The 21,788-nt window shown below is 49.4% G+C and overlaps 11 non-coding genes across 11 annotated transcripts; all 11 read right to left on the bottom strand.

Moving 5' to 3' along the window:
• Nucleotides 1–544: 544 nt before the first annotated feature.
• On the bottom strand, nucleotides 545–618 carry Trnaa-agc (transfer RNA alanine (anticodon AGC)). The gene has a single exon. It is a non-coding gene; the product is annotated as a tRNA-Ala (tRNA).
• Nucleotides 619–2,004: 1,386 nt separating this feature from the next.
• Nucleotides 2,005–2,078, bottom strand: Trnaa-agc (transfer RNA alanine (anticodon AGC)). The gene has a single exon. It is a non-coding gene; the product is annotated as a tRNA-Ala (tRNA).
• Nucleotides 2,079–3,464: 1,386 nt separating this feature from the next.
• Trnaa-agc (transfer RNA alanine (anticodon AGC)) lies at nucleotides 3,465–3,538 on the bottom strand. The gene has a single exon. It is a non-coding gene; the product is annotated as a tRNA-Ala (tRNA).
• Nucleotides 3,539–4,924: 1,386 nt separating this feature from the next.
• On the bottom strand, nucleotides 4,925–4,997 carry Trnaa-agc (transfer RNA alanine (anticodon AGC)). The gene has a single exon. It is a non-coding gene; the product is annotated as a tRNA-Ala (tRNA).
• A 1,400-nt stretch (nucleotides 4,998–6,397) lies between these two features.
• Trnaa-agc (transfer RNA alanine (anticodon AGC)) lies at nucleotides 6,398–6,471 on the bottom strand. Its single transcript has one exon. It is a non-coding gene; the product is annotated as a tRNA-Ala (tRNA).
• A 1,397-nt stretch (nucleotides 6,472–7,868) lies between these two features.
• On the bottom strand, nucleotides 7,869–7,942 carry Trnaa-agc (transfer RNA alanine (anticodon AGC)). The gene has a single exon. It is a non-coding gene; the product is annotated as a tRNA-Ala (tRNA).
• Nucleotides 7,943–9,328: 1,386 nt separating this feature from the next.
• On the bottom strand, nucleotides 9,329–9,402 carry Trnaa-agc (transfer RNA alanine (anticodon AGC)). Its single transcript has one exon. It is a non-coding gene; the product is annotated as a tRNA-Ala (tRNA).
• A 1,386-nt stretch (nucleotides 9,403–10,788) lies between these two features.
• Nucleotides 10,789–10,862, bottom strand: Trnaa-agc (transfer RNA alanine (anticodon AGC)). The gene has a single exon. It is a non-coding gene; the product is annotated as a tRNA-Ala (tRNA).
• A 2,857-nt stretch (nucleotides 10,863–13,719) lies between these two features.
• Nucleotides 13,720–13,793, bottom strand: Trnaa-agc (transfer RNA alanine (anticodon AGC)). The gene has a single exon. It is a non-coding gene; the product is annotated as a tRNA-Ala (tRNA).
• A 4,334-nt stretch (nucleotides 13,794–18,127) lies between these two features.
• Nucleotides 18,128–18,201, bottom strand: Trnaa-agc (transfer RNA alanine (anticodon AGC)). Its single transcript has one exon. It is a non-coding gene; the product is annotated as a tRNA-Ala (tRNA).
• A 2,865-nt stretch (nucleotides 18,202–21,066) lies between these two features.
• On the bottom strand, nucleotides 21,067–21,140 carry Trnaa-agc (transfer RNA alanine (anticodon AGC)). The gene has a single exon. It is a non-coding gene; the product is annotated as a tRNA-Ala (tRNA).
• Between the last annotated feature and the right edge of the window lie 648 nt (nucleotides 21,141–21,788).

Raw genomic sequence — 21,788 nt, 5'->3', positions numbered from 1 at the left:
CTACTGTGTCAAACTCTTGTCGTCCAACTGCAAAACACTGGGACACAACAAGTTTCCGCTTCCCCTTTGCACTGACCGTACTACGAAACGATCCCCAAACTTGGCAATCACCCATGCAGATGACTTTTCCGACTTTACACGACGCTCACGCTAGTGACAGCCTTATTTATAGTTCGACGTCGCGCCAAAGCGAATGAGCGCATTTCGCCTACAGCTTATGCCGCTCTTCTAGTGTGGCTGCTCTGTGTCTGCAGGCAGCGAGGGGCTGCAAGCTTCCTGTGTTCGCACCTATATCACCTGTGCTTCCTTGTCAGAGACAGACTATCGCAAAACATACAACTCACTCCATGAATTGATTGCTACGGCATCTGTTATCAGCAGTCACAACCAGCAACACCAGTAGCAGCCGACTGCACGCAAAGAATGGGAACGTGCAGTGGGATTTACGTGAAATCGTCGCAATTGTGGATGCCTACACACCTCTGCCGGTTGGGAATTATTCCACTTGCATCGCAAGGTGCGCATGTAGGTGTGTTAAAAATTCTGGAGGCGCTGGGTATCGATCCCAGTACCTCTCGCACGCTAAGCGAGCGCTCTACCATCTGAGCTACGCCCACCCCCCCGATAGCTAGTAGTGCTACATACAGTCATATCAACGTCACAGACCCTTGCACTCCCATTATTCCGCAGACAAACTCTACTCTCTATGTATCAGTGAGGGTGTCTTTCAGGTTTCGTGCATTCTGTATCGAATCGTAGTTGGCCACAATGAAAGTGGCACGCATAACGTCGAAAATAGAGTTCAGACACCGCTCTGAGTAAGACCAACGTGTTGTCCACCTCTAGACTTCAATGACGTTAAGCCGTGATACCTAAGACAGATCTGCACTCGATGACACCACGATAACAGCCGGTCCCCACACTTACATCTTGCTCTCCTTATGACAGTATACATCATATCAGTCTGTGACGCGGGTTTTGCAACTTCTTGCGTGCGTTTATGTTCGCCGCGACCAACACTTACCATGCACTGACCACAAAACATGGAGAAGCCGGGGCTTGAACCCGAGACCGTTCACACGCTAAGCGAACGATCTGCCAACTGAGCTACAGCTACACACACGACCAAGCCTGGCTATTCTCCATTCTTTGCGACTCTGATGTGCACCGACACGATGGTTGGTTGGTTTGTAGCGGCGAAGGTACCAGAATACAAAGGCGCGGACACGTTCATATACACAAGAGTTCCAAGTAGTTTCGATGCTCTGGTATTACGAATGCAAATTCCGTCTGTTTTGAACGTCTTAAATTGAAAGGGCGGTCACAAATTGGTCCATTTCACTCCTTGTCCACAATCACACAGCACCTGAGGTAACAAGCACATCTCAAGCCCCATTGTGCTCTCCATTGTTCATGCCAACTCAGTGCCTCGCTCTTTGCTACTGTGTCAAACTCTTGTCGTCCAACTGCAAAACACTGGGACACAACAAGTTTCCGCTTCCCCTTTGCACTGACCGTACTACGAAACGATCCCCAAACTTGGCAATCACCCATGCAGATGACTTTTCCGACTTTACACGACGCTCACGCTAGTGACAGCCTTATTTATAGTTCGACGTCGCGCCAAAGCGAATGAGCACATTTCGCCTACAGCTTATGCCGCTCTTCTAGTGTGGCTGCTCTGTGTCTGCAGGCAGCGAGGGGCTGCAAGCTTCCTGTGTTCGCACCTATATCACCTGTGCTTCCTTGTCAGAGACAGACTATCGCAAAACATACAACTCACTCCATGAATTGATTGCTACGGCATCTGTTATCAGCAGTCACAACCAGCAACACCAGTAGCAGCCGACTGCACGCAAAGAATGGGAACGTGCAGTGGGATTTACGTGAAATCGCCGCAATTGTGGATGCTAATCGTTCGCTTGTATCTGCCTACACACCTCTGCCGGTTGGGAATTATTCCACTTGCATGGCAAGGTGCGCATGTAGGTGTGTTAAAAATTCTGGAGGCGCTGGGTATCGATCCCAGTACCTCTCGCACGCTAAGCGAGCGCTCTACCATCTGAGCTACGCCCACCCCCCCGATAGCTAGTAGTGCTACATACAGTCATATCAATGTCACAGACCCTTGCACTCCCATTATTCCGCAGACAAACTCTACTCTCTATGTATCAGTGAGGGTGTCTTTCAGGTTTCGTGCATTCTGTATCGAATCGTAGTTGGCCACAATGAAAGTGGCACGCATAACGTCGAAAATAGAGTTCAGACACCGCTCTGAGTAAGACGAACGTGTTGTCCACCTCTAGACTTCAATGACGTTAAGCCGTGATACCTAAGACAGATCTGCACTCGATGACACCACGATAACAGCCGGTCCCCACACTTACATCTTGCTCTCCTTATGACAGTATACATCATATCAGTCTGTGACGCTGGTTTTGCAACTTCTTGCGTGCGTTTATGTTCGCCGCGACCAACACTTACCATGCACTGACCACAAAACATGGAGAAGCCGGGGCTTGAACCCGAGACCGTTCACACGCTAAGCGAACGATCTGCCAACTGAGCTACAGCTACACACACGACCAAGCCTGGCTATTCTCCATTCTTTGCGACTCTGATGTGCACGGACACGATGGTTGGTTGGTTTGTAGCGGCGAAGGTACCAGAATACAAAGGCGCGGACACGTTCATATACACAAGAGTTCCAAGTAGTTTCGATGCTCTGGTATTACGAATGCAAATTCCGTCTGTTTTGAACGTCTTAAATTGAAAGGGCGGTCACAAATTGGTCCATTTCACTCCTTGTCCACAATCACACAGCACCTGAGGTAACAAGCACATCTCAAGCCCCATTGTGCTCTCCATTGTTCATGCCAACTCAGTGCCTCGCTCTTTGCTACTGTGTAAAACTCTTGTCGTCCAACTGCAAAACACTGGGACACAACAAGTATCCGCTTCCCCTTTGCACTGATCGTACTACGAAACGCTCCCCAAACTTGGCAATCACCCATGCAGATGACTTTTCCGACTTTACACGACGCTCACGCTAGTGACAGCCTTATTTATAGTTCGACGTCGCGCCAAAGCGAATGAGCACATTTCGCCTACAGCTTATGCCGCTCTTCTAGTGTGGCTGCTCTGTGTCTGCAGGCAGCGAGGGGCTGCAAGCTTCCTGTGTTCGCACCTATATCACCTGTGCTTCCTTGTCAGAGACAGACTATCGCAAAACATACAACTCACTCCATGAATTGATTGCTACGGCATCTGTTATCAGCAGTCACAACCAGCAACACCAGTAGCAGCCGACTGCACGCAAAGAATGGGAACGTGCAGTGGGATTTACGTGAAATCGCCGCAATTGTGGATGCTAATCGTTCGCTTGTATCTGCCTACACACCTCTGCCGGTTGGGAATTATTCCACTTGCATGGCAAGGTGCGCATGTAGGTGTGTTAAAAATTCTGGAGGCGCTGGGTATCGATCCCAGTACCTCTCGCACGCTAAGCGAGCGCTCTACCATCTGAGCTACGCCCACCCCCCCGATAGCTAGTAGTGCTACATACAGTCATATCAACGTCACAGACCCTTGCACTCCCATTATTCCGCAGACAAACTCTACTCTCTATGTATCAGTGAGGGTGTCTTTCAGGTTTCGTGCATTCTGTATCGAATCGTAGTTGGCCACAATGAAAGTGGCACGCATAACGTCGAAAATAGAGTTCAGACACCGCTCTGAGTAAGACGAACGTGTTGTCCACCTCTAGACTTCAATGACGTTAAGCCGTGATACCTAAGACAGATCTGCACTCGATGACACCACGATAACAGCCGGTCCCCACACTTACATCTTGCTCTCCTTATGACAGTATACATCATATCAGTCTGTGACGCTGGTTTTGCAACTTCTTGCGTGCGTTTATGTTCGCCGCGACCAACACTTACCATGCACTGACCACAAAACATGGAGAAGCCGGGGCTTGAACCCGAGACCGTTCACACGCTAAGCGAACGATCTGCCAACTGAGCTACAGCTACACACACGACCAAGCCTGGCTATTCTCCATTCTTTGCGACTCTGATGTGCACGGGCACGATGGTTGGTTGGTTTGTAGCGGCGAAGGTACCAGAATACAAAGGCGCGGACACGTTCATATACACAAGAGTTCCAAGTAGTTTCGATGCTCTGGTATTACGAATGCAAATTCCGTCTGTTTTGAACGTCTTAAATTGAAAGGGCGGTCACAAATTGGTCCATTTCACTCCTTGTCCACAATCACACAGCACCTGAGGTAACAAGCACATCTCAAGCCCCATTGTGCTCTCCATTGTTCATGCCAACTCAGTGCCTCGCTCTTTGCTACTGTGTCAAACTCTTGTCGTCCAACTGCAAAACACTGGGACACAACAAGTTTCCGCTTCCCCTTTGCACTGATCGTACTACGAAACGCTCCCCAAACTTGGCAATCACCCATGCAGATGACTTTTCCGACTTTACACGACGCTCACGCTAGTGACAGCCTTATTTATAGTTCGACGTCGCGCCAAAGCGAATGAGCACATTTCGCCTACAGCTTATGCCGCTCTTCTAGTGTGGCTGCTCTGTGTCTGCAGGCAGCGAGGGGCTGCAAGCTTCCTGTGTTCGCACCTATATCACCTGTGCTTCCTTGTCAGAGACAGACTATCGCAAAACATACAACTCACTCCATGAATTGATTGCTACGGCATCTGTTATCAGCAGTCACAACCAGCAACACCAATAGCAGCCGACTGCACGCAAAGAATGGGAACGTGCAGTGGGATTTACGTGAAATCGCCGCAATTGTGGATGCTAATCGTTCGCTTGTATCTGCCTACACACCTCTGCCGGTTGGGAATTATTCCACTTGCATGGCAAGGTGCGCATGTAGGTGTGTTAAAAATTCTGGAGGCGCTGGGTATCGATCCCAGTACCTCTCGCACGCTAAGCGAGCGCTCTACCATCTGAGCTACGCCCACGCCCCCCCCCCCCCCCCCCGATAGCTAGTAGTGCTACATACAGTCATATCAACGTCACAGACCCTTGCACTCCCATTATTCCGCAGACAAACTCTACTCTCTATGTATCAGTGAGGGTGTCTTTCAGGTTTCGTGCATTCTGTATCGAATCGTAGTTGGCCACAATGAAAGTGGCACGCATAACGTCGAAAATAGAGTTCAGACACCGCTCTGAGTAAGACGAACGTGTTGTCCACCTCTAGACTTCAATGACGTTAAGCCGTGATACCTAAGACAGATCTGCACTCGATGACACCACGATAACAGCCGGTCCCCACACTTACATCTTGCTCTCCTTATGACAGTATACATCATATCAGTCTGTGACGCTGGTTTTGCAACTTCTTGCGTGCGTTTATGTTCGCCGCGACCAACACTTACCATGCACTGACCACAAAACATGGAGAAGCCGGGGCTTGAACCCGAGACCGTTCACACGCTAAGCGAACGATCTGCCAACTGAGCTACAGCTACACACACGACCAAGCCTGGCTATTCTCCATTCTTTGCGACTCTGATGTGCACGGACACGATGGTTGGTTGGTTTGTAGCGGCGAAGGTACCAGAATACAAAGGCGCGGACACGTTCATATACACAAGAGTTCCAAGTAGTTTCGATGCTCTGGTATTACGAATGCAAATTCCGTCTGTTTTGAACGTCTTAAATTGAAAGGGCGGTCACAAATTGGTCCATTTCACTCCTTGTCCCCAATGACACAGCACCTGAGGTAACAAGCACATCTCAAGCCCCATTGTGCTCTCCATTGTTCATGCCAACTCAGTGCCTCGCTCTTTGCTACTGTGTCAAACTCTTGTCGTCCAACTGCAAAACACTGGGACACAACAAGTTTCCGCTTCCCCTTTGCACTGATCGTACTACGAAACGCTCCCCAAACTTGGCAATCACCCATGCAGATGACTTTTCCGACTTTACACGACGCTCACGCTAGTGACAGCCTTATTTATAGTTCGACGTCGCGCCAAAGCGAATGAGCACATTTCGCCTACAGCTTATGCCGCTCTTCTAGTGTGGCTGCTCTGTGTCTGCAGGCAGCGAGGGGCTGCAAGCTTCCTGTGTTCGCACCTATATCACCTGTGCTTCCTTGTCAGAGACAGACTATCGCAAAACATACAACTCACTCCATGAATTGATTGCTACGGCATCTGTTATCAGCAGTCACAACCAGCAACACCAGTAGCAGCCGACTGCACGCAAAGAATGGGAACGTGCAGTGTGATTTACGTGAAATCGCCGGAATTGTGGATGCTAATCTTTCGCTTGTATCTGCCTACACACCTCTGCCGGTTGGGAATTATTCCACTTGCATGGCAAGGTGCGCATGTAGGTGTGTTAAAAATTCTGGAGGCGCTGGGTATCGATCCCAGTACCTCTCGCACGCTAAGCGAGCGCTCTACCATCTGAGCTACGCCCACCCCCCCGATAGCTAGTAGTGCTACATAAAGTTATATCAACGTCACAGACCCTTGCACTCCCATTATTCCGCAGACAAACTCTACTCTCTATGTATCAGTGAGGGTGTCTTTCAGGTTTCGTGCATTCTGTATCGAATCGTAGTTGGCCACAATGAAAGTGGCACGCATAACGTCGAAAATAGAGTTCAGACACCGCTCTGAGTAAGACGAACGTGTTGTCCACCTCTAGACTTCAATGACGTTAAGCCGTGATACCTAAGACAGATCTGCACTCGATGACACCACGATAACAGCCGGTCCCCACACTTACATCTTGCTCTCCTTATGACAGTATACATCATATCAGTCTGTGACGCTGGTTTTGCAACTTCTTGCGTGCGTTTATGTTCGCCGCGACCAACACTTATCATGCACTGACCACAAAACATGGAGAAGCCGGGGCTTGAACCCGAGACCGTTCACACGCTAAGCGAACGATCTGCCAACTGAGCTACAGCTACACACACGACCAAGCCTGGCTATTCTCCATTCTTTGCGACTCTGATGTGCACGGACACGATGGTTGGTTGGTTTGTAGCGGCGAAGGTACCAGAATACAAAGGGGCGGACACGTTCATATACACAAGAGTTCCAAGTAGTTTCGATGCTCTGGTATTACGGATGCAAATTCCGTCTGTTTTGAACGTCTTAAATTGAAAGGGCGGTCACAAATTGGTCCATTTCACTCCTTGTCCACAATCACACAGCACCTGAGGTAACAAGCACATCTCAAGCCCCATTGTGCTCTCCATTGTTCATGCCAACTCAGTGCCTCGCTCTTTGCTACTGTGACAAACTCTTGTCGTCCAACTGCAAAACACTGGGACACAACAAGTTTCCGCTTCCCCTTTGCACTGATCGTACTACGAAACGATCCCCAAACTTGGCAATCACCCATGCAGATGACTTTTCCGACTTTATACGACGCTCACACAACGCTCACGCTAGTGACAGCGTTATTTATAGTTCGACGTCGCGCCAAAGCGAATGAGCACATTTCGCCTACAGCTTATGCCGCTCTTCTAGTGTGGCTGCTCTGTGTCTGCAGGCAGCGAGGGGCTGCAAGCTTCCTGTGTTCGCACCTATATCACCTGTGCTTCCTTGTCAGAGACAGACTATCGCAAAACATACAACTCACTCCATGAATTGATTGCTACGGCATCTGTTATCAGCAGTCACAACCAGCAACACCAGTAGCAGCCGACTGCACGCAAAGAATGGGAACGTGCAGTGGGTTTTACGTGAAATCGCCGCAATTGTGGATGCTAATCGTTCGCTTGTATCTGCCTACACACCTCTGCCGGTTGGGAATTATTCCACTTGCATGGCAAGGTGCGCATGTAGGTGTGTTAAAAATTCTGGAGGCGCTGGGTATCGATCCCAGTACCTCTCGCACGCTAAGCGAGCGCTCTACCATCTGAGCTACGCCCACCCCCCCGATAGCTAGTAGTGCTACATACAGTCATATCAACGTCACAGACCCTTGCACTCCCATTATTCCGCAGACAAACTCTACTCTCTATGTATCAGTGAGGGTGTCTTTCAGGTTTCGTGCATTCTGTATCGAATCGTAGTTGGCCACAATGAAAGTGGCACGCATAACGTCGAAAATAGAGTTCAGACACCGCTCTGAGTAAGACGAACGTGTTGTCCACCTCTAGACTTCAATGACGTTAAGCCGTGATACCTAAGACAGATCTGCACTCGATGACACCACGATAACAGCCGGTCCCCACACTTACATCTTGGTCTCCTTATGACAGTATACATCATATCAGTCTGTGACGCTGGTTTTGCAACTACTTGCGTGCGTTTATGTTCGCCGCGACCAACACTTACCATGCACTGACCACAAAACATGGAGAAGCCGGGGCTTCAACCCGAGACCGTTCACACGCTAAGCGAACGATCTGCCAACTGAGCTACAGCTACACACACGACCAAGCCTGGGTATTCTCCATTCTTTGCGACTCTGATGTGCACGGACACGATGGTTGGTTGGTTTGTAGCGGCGAAGGTACCAGAATACAAAGGCGCGGACACGTTCATATACACAAGAGTTCCAAGTAGTTTCGATGCTCTGGTATTACGGATGCAAATTCCGTCTGTTTTGAACGTCTTAAATTGAAAGGGCGGTCACAAATTGGTCCATTTCACTCCTTGTCCACAATCACACAGCACCTGAGGTAACAAGCACATCTCAAGCCCCATTGTGCTCTCCATTGTTCGTGCCAACTCAGTGCCTCGCTCTTTGCTACTGTGTCAAACTCTTGTCGTCCAACTGCAAAACACTGGGACACAACAAGTTTCCGCTTCCCCTTTGCACTGATCGTACTACGAAACGATCCCCAAACTTGGCAATCACCCATGCAGATGACTTTTCCGACTTTACACGACGCTCACGCTAGTGACAGCCTTATTTATAGTTCGACGTCGCGCCAAAGCGAATGAGCACACTTCGCCTACGGCTTAGGCCGCTCTTCTAGTGTGGCTGCCCTGTGTCTGCAGGCAGCGAGGGGCTGCAAGCTTTCTGTGTTCGCACCTATATCACCTGTGCTTCCTTGTCAGAGACAGACTATCGCAAAACATACAACTCACTCCATGAATTGATTGCTACGGCATCTGTTATCAGCAGTCACAACCAGCAACACCAGTAGCAGCCGACTGCACGCAAAGAATGGGAACGTGCAGTGGGATTTACGTGAAATCGGCGCAATTTTGGATGCTAATCGTTCGCTTGTATCTGCCTACACACCTCTGCCAGTTGGGAATTATTCCACTTGCATAGCAAGGTGCGCATGTATGTGTGTTAAAAATTCTGGAGGCGCTGGGTATCGATCCCAGTACCTCTCGCACGCTAAGCGAGCGCTCTACCATCTGAGCTACGCCCACCCCCCCGATAACTAGTAGTGCTACATACAGTCATATCAACGTCACAGACCCTTGCAATCCCATTATTCCGCAGACAAACACTACTCTCTATGTATCAGTGAGGGTGTCTTTCAGGTTTCGTGCATTCTGTATCGAATCGTAGTTGGCCACAATGAAAGTGGCACGCATAACGTCGAAAATAGAGTTCAGACACCGCTCGGAGTAAGACGAACGTGTTGTCCACCTCTAGACTTCAATGACGTTAAGCCGTGATACCGAAGACAGATCTGCACTCGATGACACCACGATAACAGCCGGTCCCCACACTTACATCTTGCTCTCCTTATGACAGTATACATCATATCAGTCTGTGACGCTGGTTTTGCAACTTCTTGCGTGCGTTTATGTTCGCTGCGACCAACACTTACCATGCACTGACCACAAAACATGGAGGAGCCGGGGCTTGAAACCGAGACCGTTCACACACTAAGCGAACGATCTGCCAACTGAGCTACAGCTACACACACGACCAAGCCTGGCTATTCTCCATTCTTTGCGACTCTGATGTGCACGGACACGATGGTTGGTTGGTTTGTAGCGGCGAAGGTACCAGAATACAAAGGCGCGGACACGTTCATATACACAAGAGTTCCAAGTAGTTTCGATGCTCTGGTATTACGAATGCAAATTCCGTCTGTTTTGAACGTCTTAAATTGAAAGGGCGGTCACAAATTGGTCCATTTCACTCCTTGTCCACAATCACACAGCACCTGAGGTAACAAGCACATCTCAAGCCCCATTGTGCTCTCCATTGTTCATGCCAACTCAGTGCCTCGCTCTTTGCTACTGTGTCAAACTCTTGTCGTCCAGCTGCAAAACACTGGGACACAACAAGTTTCCGCTTCCCCTTTGCACTGATCGTACTACGAAACGATCCCCAAACTTGGCAATCACCCATGCAGATGACTTTTCCGACTTTACACGACGCTCACGCTAGTGACAGCCTTATTTATAGTTCGACGTCGCGCCAAAGCGAATGAGCACATTTCGCCTACGGCTTAGGCCGCTCTTCTAGTGTGGCTGCCCTGTGTCTGCAGGCAGCGAGGGGCTGCAAGCTTTCTGTGTTCGCACCTATATCACCTGTGCTTCCTTGTCAGAGACAGACTATCGCAAAACATACAACTCACTCCATGAATTGATTGCTACGGCATCTGTTATCAGCAGTCACAACCAGCAACACCAGTAGCAGCCGACTGCACGCAAAGAATGGGAACGTGCAGTGGGATTTACGTGAAATCGGCGCAATTGTGGATGCTAATCGTTCGCTTGTATCTGCCTACACACCTCTGCCAGTTGGGAATTATTCCACTTGCATCGCAAGGTGCGCATGTAGGTGTGTTAAAAATTCTGGAGGCGCTGGGTATCGATCCCAGTACCTCTCGCACGCTAAGCGAGCGCTCTACCATCTGAGCTACGCCCACCCCCCCGATAACTAGTAGTGCTACATACAGTCATATCAACGTCACAGACCCTTGCACTCCCATTATTCCGCAGACAAACACTACTCTCTATGTATCAGTGAGGGTGTCTTTCAGGTTTCGTGCATTCTGTATCGAATCGTAGTTGGCCACAATGAAAGTGGCACGCATAACGTCGAAAATAGAGTTCAGACACCGCTCTGAGTAAGACGAACGTGTTGTCCACCTCTAGACTTCAATGACGTTAAGCCGTGATACCTAAGACAGATCTGCACTCGATGACACCACGATAACAGCCGGTCCCCACACTTACATCTTGCTCTCCTTATGACAGTATACATCATATCAGTCTGTGACGCTGGTTTTGCAACTTCTTGCGTGCGTTTATGTTCGCTGCGACCAACACTTACCATGCACTGACCACAAAACATGGAGGAGCCGGGGCTTGAAACCGAGACCGTTCACACGCTAAGCGAACCATCTGCCAACTGAGCTACAGCTACACACACGACCAAGCCTGGCTATTCTCCATTCTTTGCGACTCTGATGTGCACGGACACGATGGTTGGTTGGTTTGTAGCGGCGAAGGTACCAGAATACAAAGGCGCGGACACGTTCATATACACAAGAGTTCCAAGTAGTTTCGATGCTCTGGTATTTCGAATGCAAATTCCGTCTGTTTTGAACGTCTTAAATTGAAAGGGCGGTCACAAATTGGTCCATTTCACTCCTTGTCCACAATCACACAGCACCTGAGGTAACAAGCACATCTCAAGCCCCATTGTGCTCTCCATTGTTCATGCCAACTCAGTGCCTCGCTCTTTGCTACTGTGTCAAACTCTTGTCGTCCAACTGCAAAACACTGGGACACAACAAGTTTCCGCTTCCCCTTTGCACTGATCGTACTACGAAACGCTCCCCAAACTTGGCAATCACCCATGCAGATGACTTTTCCGACTTTACACGACGCTCACGCTAGTGACAGCCTTATTTATAGTTCGACGTCGCGCCAAAGCGAATGAGCACATTTCGCCTACGGCTTATGCCGCTCTTCTAGTGTGGCTGCTCTGTGTCTGCAGGCAGCGAGGGGCTGAAAGCTTCCTGTGTTCGCACATATATCACCTGTGCTTCCTTGTCAGAGACAGACTATCGAAAAACATACAACTCACTCCATGAATTGATTGCTACGGCATCTGTTATCAGCAGTCACAACCAGCAACACCAGTAGCAGCCGACTGCACGCAAAGAATGGGAACGTGCAGTGGGATTTACGTGAAATCGGCGCAATTGTGGATGCTAATCGTTCGCTTGTATCTGCCTACACACCTCTGCCGGTTGGGAATTATTCCACTTGCATGGCAAGGTGCGCATGTAGGTGTGTTAAAAATTCTGGAGGCGCTGGGTATCAATCCCAGTACCTCTCGCACGCTAAGCGAGCGCTCTACCATCTGAGCTACGCCCACCCCCCCGATAACTAGTAGTGCTACATACAGTCATATCAACGTCACAGACCCTTGCACTCCCATTATTCCGCAGACAAACACTACTCTCTATGTATCAGTGAGGGTGTCTTTCAGGTTTCGTGCATTCTGTATCGAATCGTAGTTGGCCACAATGAAAGTGGCACGCATAACGTCGAAAATAGAGTTCAGACACCGCTCTGAGTAAGACGAACGTGTTGTCCACCTCTAGACTTCAATGACGTTAAGCCGTGATACCTAAGACAGATCTGCACTCGATGACACCACGATAACAGCCGGTCCCCACACTTACATCTTGCTCTCCTTATGACAGTATACATCATATCAGTCTGTGACGCTGGTTTTGCAACTTCTTGCGTGCGTTTATGTTCGCCGCGACCAACACTTACCATGCACTGACCACAAAACATGGAGAAGCCGGGGCTTGAACCCGAGTCCGTTCACACGCTAAGCGAACGATCTGCCAACAGAGCTACAGCTACACACACGACCAAGCCTGGCTATTCTCCATTCTTTGCGACTCTGATGTGCACGGACACGATGGTTGGTTGGTTTGTAGCGGCGAAGGTACCAGAATACAAAGGCGCGGACACGTTCATATACACAAGAGTTCCAAGTAGTTTCGATGCTCTGGTATTACGGATGCAAATTCCGTCTGTTTTGAACGTCTTAAATTGAAAGGGCGGTCACAAATTGGTCCATTTCACTCCTTGTCCACAATCACACAGCACCTGAGGTAACAAGCACATCTCAAGCCCCGTTGTGCTCTCCATTGTTCATGCCAACTCAGTGCCTCGCTCTTTGCTACTGTGTCAAACTCTTGTCGTCCAACTGCAAAACACTGGGACACAACAAGTTTCCGCTTCCCCTTTGCACTGATCGTACTACGAAACGCTCCCCAAACTTGGCAATCACCCATGCAGATGACTTTTCCGACTTTACACGACGCTCACGCAACGCTCACGCTAGTGACAGCCTTATTTATAGTTCGACGTCGCGCCAAAGCGAATGAGCACATTTCGCCTACGGCTTAGGCCGCTCTTCTAGTGTGGCTGCCCTGTGTCTGCAGGCAGCGAGGGGCTGCAAGCTCTCTGTGTTCGCACCTATATCACCTGTGCTTCCTTGTCAGAGACAGACTATCGCAAAACATACAACTCACTCCATGAATTGATTGCTACGGCATCTGTTATCAGCAGTCACAACCAGCAACACCAGTAGCAGACGACTGCACGCAAAGAATGGGAACGTGCAGTGTGATTTACGTGAAATCGGCGCAATTGTGGATGCTAATCGTTCGCTTGTATCTGCCTACACACCTCTGCCGGTTGGGAATTATTCCAATTGCATGGCAAGGTGCGCATGTAGGTGTGTTAAAAATTCTGGAGGCGCTGGGTATCGATCCCAGTACCTCTCGCACGCTAAGCGAGCGCTCTACCATCTGAGCTACGCCCACCCCCCCGATAGCTAGTAGTGCTACATACAGTCATATCAACGTCACAGACCCTTGCACTCCCATTATTCCGCAGACAAACTCTACTCTATGTATCAGTGAGGGTGTCTTTCAGGTTTCGTGCATTCTGTATCGAATCGTAGTTGGCCACAATGAAAGTGGCACGCATAACGTCGAAAATAGAGTTCAGACACCGCTCTGAGTAAGACGAACGTGTTGTCCACCTCTAGACTTCAATGACGTTAAGCCGGGATACCTAAGACAGATCTGCACTCGATGACACCACGATAACAGCCGGTCCCCACACTTACATCTTGCTCTCCTTATGACTGTATACATCATATCAGTCTGTGACGCTGGTTTTGCAACTTCTTGCGTGCGTTTATGTTCGCCGCGACCAACACTTACCATGCACTGACCACAGAACATGGAGAAGCCGGGGCTTGAACCCGAGACCGTTCACACGCTAAGCGAACGATCTGCCAACTGAGCTACAGCTACACACACGACCAAGCCTGGCTATTCTCCATTCTTTGCGACTCTGATGTGCACGGACACGATGGTTGGTTGGTTTGTAGCGGCGAAGGTACCAGAATACAAAGGCGCGGACACGTTCATATACACAAGAGTTCCAAGTAGTTTCGATGCTCTGGTATTACGGATGCAAATTCCGTCTGTTTTGAACGTCTTAAATTGAAAGGGCGGTCACAAATTGGTCCATTTCACTCCTTGTCCACAATCACACAGCACCTGAGGTAACAAGCACATCTCAAGCCCCATTGTGCTCTCCATTGTTCATGCCAGCTCAGTGCCTCGCTCTTTGCTACTGTGTCAAACTCTTGTCGTCCAACTGCAAAACACTGGGACACAACAAGTTTCCGCTTCCCCTTTGCACTGATCGTACTACGAAACGCTCCCCAAACTTGGCAATCACCCATGCAGATGACTTTTCCGACTTTACACGACGCTCACGCAACGCTCACGCTAGTGACAGCCTTATTTATAGTTCGACGTCGCGCCAAAGCGAATGAGCACATTTCGCCTACGGCTTAGGCCGCTCTTCTAGTGTGGCTGCCCTGTGTCTGCAGGCAGCGAGGGGCTGCAAGCTCTCTGTGTTCGCACCTATATCACCTGTGCTTCCTTGTCAGAGACAGACTATCGCAAAACATACAACTCACTCCATGAATTGATTGCTACGGCATCTGTTATCAGCAGTCACAACCAGCAACACCAGTAGCAGACGACTGCACGCAAAGAATGGGAACGTGCAGTGTGATTTACGTGAAATCGGCGCAATTGTGGATGCTAATCGTTCGCTTGTATCTGCCTACACACCTCTGCCGGTTGGGAATTATTCCAATTGCATGGCAAGGTGCGCATGTAGGTGTGTTAAAAATTCTGGAGGCGCTGGGTATCGATCCCAGTACCTCTCGCACGCTAAGCGAGCGCTCTACCATCTGCGCTACGCCCACCCCCCAGATAGCTAGTAGTGCTACATACAGTCATATCAACGTCACAGACCCTTGCACTCCCATTATTCCGCAGACAAACTCTACTCTATGTATCAGTGAGGGTGTCTTTCAGGTTTCGTGCATTCTGTATCGAATCGTAGTTGGCCACAATGAAAGTGGCACGCATAACGTCGAAAATAGAGTTCAGACACCGCTCTGAGTAAGACGAACGTGTTGTCCACCTCTAGACTTCAATGACGTTAAGCCGTGATACCTAAGACAGATCTGCACTCGATGACACCACGATAACAGCCGGTCCCCACACTTACATCTTGCTCTCCTTATGACAGTATACATCATATCAGTCTGTGACGCTGGTTTTGCAACTTCTTGCGTGCGTTTATGTTCGCCGCGACCAACACTTACCATGCACTGACCACAAAACATGGAGAAGCCGGGGCTTGAACCCGAGACCGTTCACACGCTAAGCGAACGATCTGCCAACTGAGCTACAGCTACACACACGACCAAGCCTGGCTATTCTCCATTCTTTGCGACTCTGATGTGCACGGACACGATGGTTGGTTGGTTTGTAGCGGCGAAGGTACCAGAATACAAAGGCGCGGACACGTTCATATACACAAGAGTTCCAAGTAGTTTCGATGCTCTGGTATTACGGATGCAAATTCCGTCTGTTTTGAACGTCTTAAATTGAAAGGGCGGTCACAAATTGGTCCATTTCACTCCTTGTCCACAATCACACAGCACCTGAGGTAACAAGCACATCTCAAGCCCCATTGTGCTCTCCATTGTTCATGCCAACTCAGTGCCTCGCTCTTTGCTACTGTGTCAAACTCTTGTCGTCCAATTGCAAAACACTGGGACACAACAAGTTTCCGCTTCCCTTTGCACTGATCGTACTACGAAACGATCCCCAAACTTGGCAATCACCCATGCAGATGACTTTTCCGACTTTACACGACGCTCACACAACGCTCACGCTAGTGACAGCCTTATTTATAGTTCGACGTCGCGCCAAAGCGAATGAGCACATTTCGCCTACAGCTTATGCCGCTCTTCTAGTGTGGCTGCTCTGTGTCTGCAGGCAGCGAGGGGCTGCAAGCTTTCTGTGTTCGCACCTATATCACCTGTGCTTCCTTGTCAGAGACAGACTATCGCAAAACATACAACTCACTCCATGAATTGATTGCTACGGCATCTGTTATCAGCAGTCACAACCAGCAACACCAGTAGCAGCCGACTGCACGCAAAGAATGGGAACGTGCAGTGGGATTTACGTGAAATCGGCGCAATTGTGGATGCTAATCGTTCGCTTGTATCTGCCTACACACCTCTGCCGGTTGGGAATTATTCCACTTGCATGGCAAGGTGCGCATGTAGGTGTGTTAAAAATTCTGGAGGCGCTGGGTATCGATCGCAGTACCTCTCGCACGCTAAGCGAGTGCTCTACCATCTGAGCTACGCCCACCCCCCCGATAACTAGTAGTGCTACATACAGTCATATCAACGTCACAGACCCTTGCACTCCCATTATTCCGCAGACAAACACTACTCTCTATGTATCAGTGAGGGTGTCTTTCAGGTTTCGTGCATTCTGTATCGAATCGTAGTTGGCCACAATGAAAGTGGCACGCATAACGTCGAAAATAGAGTTCAGACACCGCTCTGAGTAAGACGAACGTGTTGTCCACCTCTAGACTTCAATGACGTTAAGCCGTGATACCTAAGACAGATCTGCACTCGATGACACCACGATAACAGCCGGTCCCCACACTTACATCTTGCTCTCCTTATGACAGTATACATCATATCAGTCTGTGACGCTGGTTTTGCAACTTCTTGCGTGCGTTTATGTTCGCTGCGACCAACACTTACCATGCACTGACCACAAAACATGGAGGAGCCAGGGCTTGAAACCGAGACCGTTCACACGCTAAGCGAACGATCTGCCAACTGAGCTACAGCTACACACACGACCAAGCCTGGCTATTCTCCATTCTTTGCGACTCTGATGTGCACGGACACGATGGTTGGTTGGTTTGTAGCGGCGAAGGTACCAGAATACAAAGGCGCGGACACGTTCATATACACAAGAGTTCCAAACACGCGATCTAGTGTGGTATTACGGATGCAAATTCCGTCTGTTTTGAACGTCTTAAATTGAAAGGGCGGTCACAAATTGGTCCATTTCACTCCTTGTCCACAATCACACAGCACCTGAGGTAACAAGCACATCTCAAGCCCCATTGTGCTCTCCATTGTTCATGCCAACTCAGTGCCTCGCTCTTTGCTACTGTGTCAAACTCTTGTCGTCCAATTGCAAAACACTGGGACACAACAAGTTTCCGCTTCCCCTTTGCACTGATCGTACTACGAAACGATCCCCAAACTTGGCAATCACCCATGCAGATGACTTTTCCGACTTTACACGACGCTCACACAACGCTCACGCTAGTGACAGCCTTATTTATAGTTCGACGTCGCGCCAAAGCGAATGAGCACATTTCGCCTACAGCTTATGCCGCTCTTCTAGTGTGGCTGCTCTGTGTCTGCAGGCAGCGAGGGGCTGCAAGCTTTCTGTGTTCGCACCTATATCACCTGTGCTTCCTTGTCAGAGACAGACTATCGCAAAACATACAACTCACTCCATGAATTGATTGCTACGGCATCTGTTATCAGCAGTCACAACCAGCAACACCAGTAGCAGCCGACTGCACGCAAAGAATGGGAACGTGCAGTGGGATTTACGTGAAATCGCCGCAATTGTGGATGCTAATCGTTCGCTTGTATCTGCCTACACACCTCTGCCGGTTGGGAATTATTCCACTTGCATGGCAAGGTGCGCATGTAGGTGTGTTAAAAATTCTGGAGGCGCTGGGTATCGATCCCAGTACCCCTCGCACGCTAAGCGAGCGCTCTACCATCTGAGCTACGCCCACCCCCCCGATAGCTAGTAGTGCTACATACATTCATATCAACGTCACAGACCCTTGCACTCCCATTATTCCGCAGACAAACTCTACTCTATGTATCAGTGAGGGTGTCTTTCAGGTTTCGTGCATTCTGTATCGAATCGTAGTTGGCCACAATGAAAGTGGCACGCATAACGTCGAAAATAGAGTTCAGACACCGCTCTGAGTAAGACGAACGTGTTGTCCACCTCTAGACTTCAATGACGTTAAGCCGTGATACCTAAGACAGATCTGCACTCGATGACACCACGATAACAGCCGGTCCCCACACTTACATCTTGCTCTCCTTATGACAGTATACATCATATCAGTCTGTGACGCTGGTTTTGCAACTTCTTGCGTGCGTTTATGTTCGCCGCGACCAACACTTACCATGCACTGACCACAAAACATGGAGAAGCCGGGGCTTGAACCCGAGACCGTTCACACGCTAAGCGAACGATCTGCCAACTGAGCTACAGCTACACACACGACCAAGCCTGGCTATTCTCCATTCTTTGCGACTCTGATGTGCACGGACACGATGGTTGGTTGGTTTGTAGCGGCGAAGGTACCAGAATACAAAGGCGCGGACACGTTCATATACACAAGAGTTCCAAGTAGTTTCGATGCTCTGGTATTACGGATGCAAATTCCGTCTGTTTTGAACGTCTTAAATTGAAAGGGCGGTCACAAATTGGTCCATTTCACTCCTTGTCCACAATCACACAGCACCTGAGGTAACAAGCACATCTCAAGCCCCATTGTGCTCTCCATTGTTCATGCCAACTCAGTGCCTCGCTCTTTGCTACTGTGTCAAACTCTTGTCGTCCAATTGCAAAACACTGGGACACAACAAGTTTCCGCTTCCCTTTGCACTGATCGTACTACGAAACGATCCCCAAACTTGGCAATCACCCATGCAGATGACTTTTCCGACTTTACACGACGCTCACACAACGCTCACGCTAGTGACAGCCTTATTTATAGTTCGACGTCGCGCCAAAGCGAATGAGCACATTTCGCCTACAGCTTATGCCGCTCTTCTAGTGTGGCTGCTCTGTGTCTGCAGGCAGCGAGGGGCTGCAAGCTTTCTGTGTTCGCACCTATATCACCTGTGCTTCCTTGTCAGAGACAGACTATCGCAAAACATACAACTCACTCCATGAATTGATTGCTACGGCATCTGTTATCAGCAGTCACAACCAGCAACACCAGTAGCAGCCGACTGCACGCAAAGAATGGGAACGTGCAGTGGGATTTACGTGAAATCGGCGCAATTGTGGATGCTAATCGTTCGCTTGTATCTGCCTACACACCTCTGCCGGTTGGGAATTATTCCACTTGCATGGCAAGGTGCGCATGTAGGTGTGTTAAAAATTCTGGAGGCGCTGGGTATCGATCGCAGTACCTCTCGCACGCTAAGCGAGTGCTCTACCATCTGAGCTACGCCCACCCCCCCGATAACTAGTAGTGCTACATACAGTCATATCAACGTCACAGACCCTTGCACTCCCATTATTCCGCAGACAAACACTACTCTCTATGTATCAGTGAGGGTGTCTTTCAGGTTTCGTGCATTCTGTATCGAATCGTAGTTGGCCACAATGAAAGTGGCACGCATAACGTCGAAAATAGAGTTCAGACACCGCTCTGAGTAAGACGAACGTGTTGTCCACCTCTAGACTTCAATGACGTTAAGCCGTGATACCTAAGACAGATCTGCACTCGATGACACCACGATAACAGCCGGTCCCCACACTTACATCTTGCTCTCCTTATGACAGTATACATCATATCAGTCTGTGACGCTGGTTTTGCAACTTCTTGCGTGCGTTTATGTTCGCTGCGACCAACACTTACCATGCACTGACCACAAAACATGGAGGAGCCAGGGCTTGAAACCGAGACCGTTCACACGCTAAGCGAACGATCTGCCAACTGAGCTACAGCTACACACACGACCAAGCCTGGCTATTCTCCATTCTTTGCGACTCTGATGTGCACGGACACGATGGTTGGTTGGTTTGTAGCGGCGAAGGTACCAGAATACAAAGGCGCGGACACGTTCATATACACAAGAGTTCCAAGTAGTTTCGATGCTCTGGTATTACGGATGCAAATTCCGTCTGTTTTGAACGTCTTAAATTGAAAGGGCGGTCACAAATTGGTCCATTTCACTCCTTGTCCACAATCACACAGCACCTGAGGTAACAAGCACATCTCAAGCCCCATTGTGCTCTCCATTGTTCATGCCAACTCAGTGCCTCGCTCTTTGCTACTGTGTCAAACTCTTGTCGTCCAATTGCAAAACACTGGGACACAACAAGTTTCCGCTTCCCCTTTGCACTGATCGTACTACGAAACGATCCCCAAACTTGGCAATCACCCATGCAGATGACTTTTCCGACTTTACACGACGCTCACACAACGCTCACGCTAGTGACAGCCTTATTTATAGTTCGACGTCGCGCCAAAGCGAATGAGCACATTTCGCCTACAGCTTATGCCGCTCTTCTAGTGTGGCTGCTCTGTGTCTGCAGGCAGCGAGGGGCTGCAAGCTTTCTGTGTTCGCACCTATATCACCTGTGCTTCCTTGTCAGAGACAGACTATCGCAAAACATACAACTCACTCCATGAATTGATTGCTACGGCATCTGTTATCAGCAGTCACAACCAGCAACACCAGTAGCAGCCGACTGCACGCAAAGAATGGGAACGTGCAGTGGGATTTACGTGAAATCGCCGCAATTGTGGATGCTAATCGTTCGCTTGTATCTGCCTACACACCTCTGCCGGTTGGGAATTATTCCACTTGCATGGCAAGGTGCGCATGTAGGTGTGTTAAAAATTCTGGAGGCGCTGGGTATCGATCCCAGTACCCCTCGCACGCTAAGCGAGCGCTCTACCATCTGAGCTACGCCCACCCCCCCGATAGCTAGTAGTGCTACATACATTCATATCAACGTCACAGACCCTTGCACTCCCATTATTCCGCAGACAAACTCTACTCTATGTATCAGTGAGGGTGTCTTTCAGGTTTCGTGCATTCTGTATCGAATCGTAGTTGGCCACAATGAAAGTGGCACGCATAACGTCGAAAATAGAGTTCAGACACCGCTCTGAGTAAGACGAACGTGTTGTCCACCTCTAGACTTCAATGACGTTAAGCCGTGATACCTAAGACAGATCTGCACTCGATGACACCACGATAACAGCCGGTCCCCACACTTACATCTTGCTCTCCTTATGACAGTATACATCATATCAGTCTGTGACGCTGGTTTTGCAACTTCTTGCGTGCGTTTATGTTCGCCGCGACCAACACTTACCATGCACTGACCACAAAACATGGAGAAGCCGGGGCTTGAACCCGAGACCGTTCACACGCTAAGCGAACGATCTGCCAACTGAGCTACAGCTACACACACGACCAAGCCTGGCTATTCTCCATTCTTTGCGACTCTGATGTGCACGGACACGATGGTTGGTTGGTTTGTAGCGGCGAAGGTACCAGAATACAAAGGCGCGGACACGTTCATATACACAAGAGTTCCAAGTAGTTTCGATGCTCTG

Source organism: Schistocerca gregaria, chromosome 3, assembly GCF_023897955.1.
Source record: "Schistocerca gregaria isolate iqSchGreg1 chromosome 3, iqSchGreg1.2, whole genome shotgun sequence".
Classification (NCBI taxonomy): Eukaryota; Metazoa; Arthropoda; class Insecta; order Orthoptera; family Acrididae; genus Schistocerca; species Schistocerca gregaria.
The sequence above is the reverse complement of the archived record's forward strand: the minus strand, read 5'-3'. Positions and strand labels throughout refer to the sequence as shown.